The following is a 6682-nucleotide window of genomic DNA, read 5'->3' as shown; positions in this document are numbered from 1 at the left end:
GCTTCATCTTTAATCATCAATCTCTTCACAACTTCCAGATGAACAAATGAATATTCTACGTGAGTGACTTCATCTTGAAAATTTGAGTTTCTCTTCAAAACTTGACATTGAACGCACGTTGGGTGTGGAGGCTTCATGTAGAGATTCTTGAAAATTGACGCTTTCAGCTTGAGAATCTTCAGAGAGAATATCAGAGAGAACGAATCTTCTGGATCACTTCAGCAGGTACATAGATAGCATCAAATTGATTGAGGAGGCTTCAATGCAATCTGTCACATAATCTTCAAGTGCAGCTTCACCTTGCTTCTCTGGTTGAAAGATTGAATGTTGAAAGAATAATCTTCATTTCTTGTTCCTTCGAATGAGAATTCTTCAATGATCACGGATGAAGCCTTGGCTCAAAAATTCTCAATGCAGTCTCCATGAATCTCATCTACATCTGAATTCACTTTTCAAGACAAAGAAAAATTTGAGATAAAACAAAACTAAAAGAAAAATTAGCACACAATATTTTTTGGATTTTTCATATTTTTTGAAAAAAATAAAACAGAAACAAAAATATTTTTGGATTTTTTAATTTTTCTAAAAAAGAAATAAAACAGAAATAACAATATTTTTGGATTTTGGTTTTTTGATTTTTGTTTGGTTTTTATAAAATTTTTTAATTCTCCCGCTAAATTTGTGCATAGAGGAAACTATGAACAAATTTAACAAAAATAAAAATATTTGGGATCAAAGTTGTCAAGAAATTCAATATCATTTATTAGCACACGCCTGCATGTCTGGATCTGGTCAATCACTGGTATTGTGGTCCACTTAAACACAAAGGATATGGGCAAATTTGACAGATTATAAGTGACAAGACATTGTGATCTATCTTCCTAAATGTACATTTAGCTGACGATGACCAAGGATATTGTTGTCCACTTAAATTAAGCAGTGAGATCTACCGACAACCTATTAAATGGTTCAATTTTAGATGTACTAGAACGTATTTCCCACTTCCCGACATACCCCAGCATTCAAGGACTTCCAAAGAGCTCCTTGCTTTAGGTGAGTATTCAATCATTAAGAAAGAAGTCAGATATAGAAGTGCATATGTTGTATCCCAGGTCGGATGTTTTCCAATCATGCAGAGGGAACAACATATGACTAACATAGATAGAGGGTTAGAGAGATAGTAGGGTGCATATGCTGTGTCCCAGGTCGGATCTTCCGATCACGCAGAGGGGACAACATATGACTAACAGATAGAAAGAATTTCATAGATAAGGATATGCATAGAGATAGAGTTGCATATGTTGCATTCCAGGTCGGATATGTTCCAATCACGCAAAGGAAGCAACATATGACTGATAGATAGAAAGCAAGAAAACAATTTTCTACAGAACTACTTTATCAGAACCCCCCAGTTACCCTATCAGTACCGGAATGAAGGACATAAGTCCATACATCGAGGAAATGTTAAGCCGCAAATCTAGATACATATGACTTTAGTGTATCCTGCAGGTTCTCATGTTTATCTCACTGCTCAATCTACCCAAGCGTCGTATTGTCAGTCCAAATGAAACTATCTAAGTCCATATTGTCAAGTCCTTTCATTTGTCAATCTAAGTCTAGTCCTTTTAAATCCTTCGTGCCTACCAGCACATTGAGCACATAGTTTAAACAATTTGGCTTTAGGGCATTACACGAAATTCAGATTTCCCTTTAGCACTAGACTTCATATCACTTCCCAAGCAATACCTACAAACGAAAAACTAAAAAAATTGTCTTTGAAACGAATCATTGTAAGATAAAACTCAGGAGTATCGAGAAGAAAACTCAAACCGTAAGTCACCAATTGAATTTGCATCCGAAAGATCTGAGAACAACACGCATATTTCAATCTCAGAATAAATCCGAAAATTCTTCACATCTTTAAGCACAAACCCCGTGTGTGATCCTTTCCTTTCTTCCCTTCCCGTAAAGGACACATACTTTCAAACAAAGTTTTGAATGTTGTACAGTTGAGAGATGTCCCCTATCATATGACTGGAACAGCCACTACCAACGAACCGAAGTCTGATGATATGCCTCCATAGCTGCTCCAGCTCAAAGCGGGATCAGCTGGTCTTTGGAACCCAGTCCATTTTGAAACTGGGTTGACCGTTACCGTCTACACAAGGTACTCTCTCCCATGATATGTCCTGCTTATCACAAACAGAAGATGAAGAAATATTAGAATAATTAGAAGATTTGGGAAATTGAACCTTTGGTACCCATCTGTAGTTGGGTTTAACCCATTTCTTGTTCGTTCGGATGGATGCCTCAGCACTTGCTTTTGAACTTGAAACGGGCCGCTGAGATAGCTTTGACCTAACCGGTCTTGGTTTCACAGGAGCATCTCTTGAACTTGGCTTCTTGGCCGACATTCCCTTCTTGTTCTTGGGAGTTGGATTCTTGGCCTTTTTGGCATTCCAGTCACTATTGTTTGAATATGACCTTGAAGGATTTTTTTTGAAAGATCTCCCTCTTTGTGTGTTTTGCTAGCCTTGTGCATAGTAGGGAACGTATGCGTGATTTGGACAATTTCTGGCAATGTGTCCAGGTGTTCCACAGTGAAAACATGTCTTTTTCTTCACGTAGGAATTGTTTCTTCCTGCCCCTGGTGGCGTGCCCTTGCCTCGTTTCTTATTGGTCCCGCATACACGCATACAGCAGGCACTCTGAGTCGCTTGTTTTGGTGGGCTGTATTTACCAACAGCAGGTTGATTAGAAGCAACTGAGTTAGAAGCAACAAATTCAGAGTTCAATGAGTCATTAGTTTGACAATCAGTAGAATTTGCAGAACTAGAATTAGTTCTGATCTCCTTGTTCTCATCCTCTACTACTTTACCTGCACATGAAGTAGAACCATTAAAAATGTTCACCTTAATATTCTCAGTTGGCCCAGATTGTTCAGTATTAACTGAAGCTTGTTCAGGGAGTGGGCCAAACTGAGCAGGAATTTCTTACTCGTTGGTCTCAAGGGGTGGGTTATAGTTGTCATTGAAAGGAGGTGAGACACTATGATACCCTAGACTCTTAGTTTGATTATCTTTAAATTTCAATTGTTTCTCAATCATAGTCTCAACTTTCTCACTTGACACATCAAACTTTTTGAAGTTAAAATCTTCATTTTCAAATTTGTTTTTCAATGTGTCAAGCTCGGCAGTTAGACTGGCAAGCTGTCCCTTAACATAATCATAATTCACACATTTATTACTGTATTCTTCTTGAAGTTTTCTAAAGTCCTTTGTTTTGGCCTTTAGTTGTGCTTTTAAGGGTTTTTGACCTTTCCTAAGTGTATATCCTTCATATTTAAGGTCCTCATTTCCCCTTTTTAGCAAATTAATTTGTTCGCGAAGAAATTTAATCGTAGTTTCACAAGATTGAGAACATGAAACTTCATTGACCGGGATGTTTGCGGAACTCATTGTTTACCAAAAATGCCCTTTGACTGTAAACCTCAAAAGTCAACCTTAAAAGTCAAAATTAAAAAGTCAAACTTAAAAGTCAAACCTGAAAAGTCAAACTTAAAAGTCAAACCGAAAAGCTAAAAGTGAAAATTTGAATGTTAAACGAGAAAGTCAAAGTTTAAAGTCAAATGTCAAGTTTGGAAGTCAAAGTCAATTTTTTAGGGTCAAAAGTCAATAATGATAGTCAAAAATTAAAGTCAAAGGTTTGGGTTGAAAATGAAATTTTAATATTTAAAAAAAATGAATTTTGGGCCAAAAATATCAAAATTGCCAAACTGGACCCAAAAAAACGAAGCTATTTGAATTAAATTGGGAAGATGTTAACCGTGTGGCATCCTAGACCATATGGTAAGACTGTCGAGGGAGTGTGGGAGAGACCCGGGTTCGATCCTTGCTCCCACCAAGATTTTTGAATATTTGCTGCTGACCGCAAAGGAGGACTGAACACGTGCGAAGCTGTAAACTGTTCGAAGCCAAAAACGTACAACGCTATAAACGCTTCGGACCGCAAACTCGGACACGATCCTCCTGACCGCAAACCTCGTTATCGGCTGGAAACGAGTTTACAGCTGTAAACGGGTTTACAGCTGTAAACACTTCGGAAAAACACTCTGAATGCGAAAATGGCCGCCGGATTTCGCTGTTTACGACCAAAAAAACGCGATTTTTTCACCTTTTTAGCTCCAAACTCGATCAAAAATCCATTTTTATGAAAAACACGAAGAACAAACCCCCAATATTTTTTCAAAAACTATCCAAAAACGTAAAATCCTTCAAGAAAAAAAAATGCAAAAACGCTCCAGATCTTGCCCAAGAGATTGATACAATCCAAGCTCTGATACCAACTGTAAGTCCAAAAAATTAGCTTGATGTATCAATCAAATCCACTTGATGTTGCGGAATCCCAATCAAGTGGATGATGCAAGATGAAATGGAGAAGAAGAAGAAGAAGAAGAAGAAGAACTTGATGAATCTATGATGTATTTAATATATGAATGATGATCCTTACATAAGATTCATATACAGACACACACACACACACACACATACTCTCTTCTTCTCTCTAACTTTTGCTCTCTAGAACACCTTGATTTACACATACACTTGACCGTAAACTCTCCTCTACATCTGACATCTACTGACACTATATATAGGGAACAGTAGTCGTAAACACGTTTACAACCGTAAACACGTTTACAACCGTAAACACGGTTATAACCGTAAACTTGTTTGCAACCGTAAACACTATACAGACCGTAAACATCACATGGACCGTAAACGCCACCCAACCGTAAACCCAATGCTAGACAGAAAACACATGGGTTTTCGGTCCAAGCTACAAATAAACCCAAGGAGTTTTCGGCCCTTGACCGAAAACTATTAAAGCCTACAAAAGGAAAGTATAAACCATATTTTTGACCCAACAACATACATATAGTTGCCATGGGCTCCCCCATGGTCTTTATCTATTATGTCATGGGCTCCCCCATGGTCTTTACCTGGAATGTCATGGGCTATTTTTGACCCAACAACATACATATAGTTGCCATGGGCTCCCCCATGGTCTTTATCTATTATGTCATGGGCTCCCCCATGGTCTAACATCCAATTGCCACGGGCTCCCCCCGGGTTCTTACATGGAAATATCACAGAGACAACTAGCATACCACATAACACATAATGGGCCGACATTGGTGCCTTCGACCCATGGATATAGTAAGAAGACTCACCTCGCACTGCTGAATCATATAGAAACACCCTTGGCTGCTGGCTGGCAGATCCCCGAACTATCAATAACAAAACAACACCCAATTGAAATTTGGGTTCCAATCCATAACCACAACTCCCTACCTGGGGTAAAAAGACCATTTTAACCCTAACCTAGCCTTGTCCAAATCTAAGACCCAGACATACAATCTGAAAGGCCCAAAGGCCAATAAATCAATCAATAGCCCAATTTTTCAAATTAGGCCTAAACCCCTTACACGGGCCTTACCTTAACGGCTAACCATTCTTTTTAGTCCAAAACACTTTGTATTCTGATGGCCCATTAAAACTCAAACACTCAAACCCAATATACCAAAAATCACTCGTGGCCCAAACCATGGCCCAATTTTCCAAATTGGGCCTAAACCCCTTCGTGAGCCTTCTCAAAATAATTATCAGCCTAAACGAAACAACTCAGCCCAGCCAAAGCCCATACTAAAAGAGTCCAAGTCCAAAAATCCCAATTCCAATCTGATCAGACGTAAGCATGGCGTACGTCGCCGGTCCAAAACCGGGTATCATAGCTGGAACACGTGGCATTCCCCAGTGTTACGCACGACGTTCCCGACGTCCACCCAAAAGTCATTCCAATGACTTAATCCTTAAGCCAAACGTCCAAAACCTCAGAATAGCTAAATACAAGTGACTTGATCCATAAAGTCAAAGGATTTAAGCCTTTGCATGGATTAATGAATCCCAACACCAAAGATGAACCACAAAGGTCAAAATCAACCCAAGAATGTCTTAAAAACTTCTTAATACCTTAAGACCTCAATCCAAACTTCCAGATCTGATTTCAAGGGACTTCTTAAGTCATAAAGGTTCCAACTTTATGAATTAACATAACTCAATAGGACCCAAATCAAAAGCCTAAGTCCCAAACTTCATGCATGGAAGGTTTATACCCATCAAGATCCAAACTTTATGACTCCATAACCTCAACAAGGACCAAATATGAAGCTCAAAGGTTCTTGAGTAACTTCTACTCACAAGAACCACCTCAAAGGGACCAAAACCATAACAAAATACCACTTAGCTAGATCTACATGAAAGATTTGTCAAGGTTGCGACTTTATACCTCTAGAAGATAGATCTAGATGCATAAAGCCTGGATCCAAAAGCTCCAAGTCAAGCAATGAATCTTCAAGAAGTTACTTCTTCTTCTTCAAGCACCAAAACACATATACTTCACTTTGGAGCTCAAGAATCACTCAAATGGAGGCTATGGTTACGTTCTTAGGGTTAGAGAGGATGGAGGCTGAAGGAAATGAGGGTTGGAGGTGAGTTAAGGTCTTTAAATAGGGTCCAAGACCCTAAATTAGGGTTTTAGTCTAGCCTGACGAACGCAGCTCGTTCCCTTAGGGAACGCAGGGCGTTCCCAAATGCTCCGGCGTCCAAATTCCCGTGTAAGCCAT

Source organism: Lactuca virosa, chromosome 4 (genome assembly GCF_052849685.1).
Source record: "Lactuca virosa cultivar CGN04683 chromosome 4, Lactuca_virosa_CGN04683_v6, whole genome shotgun sequence".
Classification (NCBI taxonomy): Eukaryota; Viridiplantae; Streptophyta; class Magnoliopsida; order Asterales; family Asteraceae; genus Lactuca; species Lactuca virosa.
Note: the sequence above shows the minus strand (reverse complement) of the source record.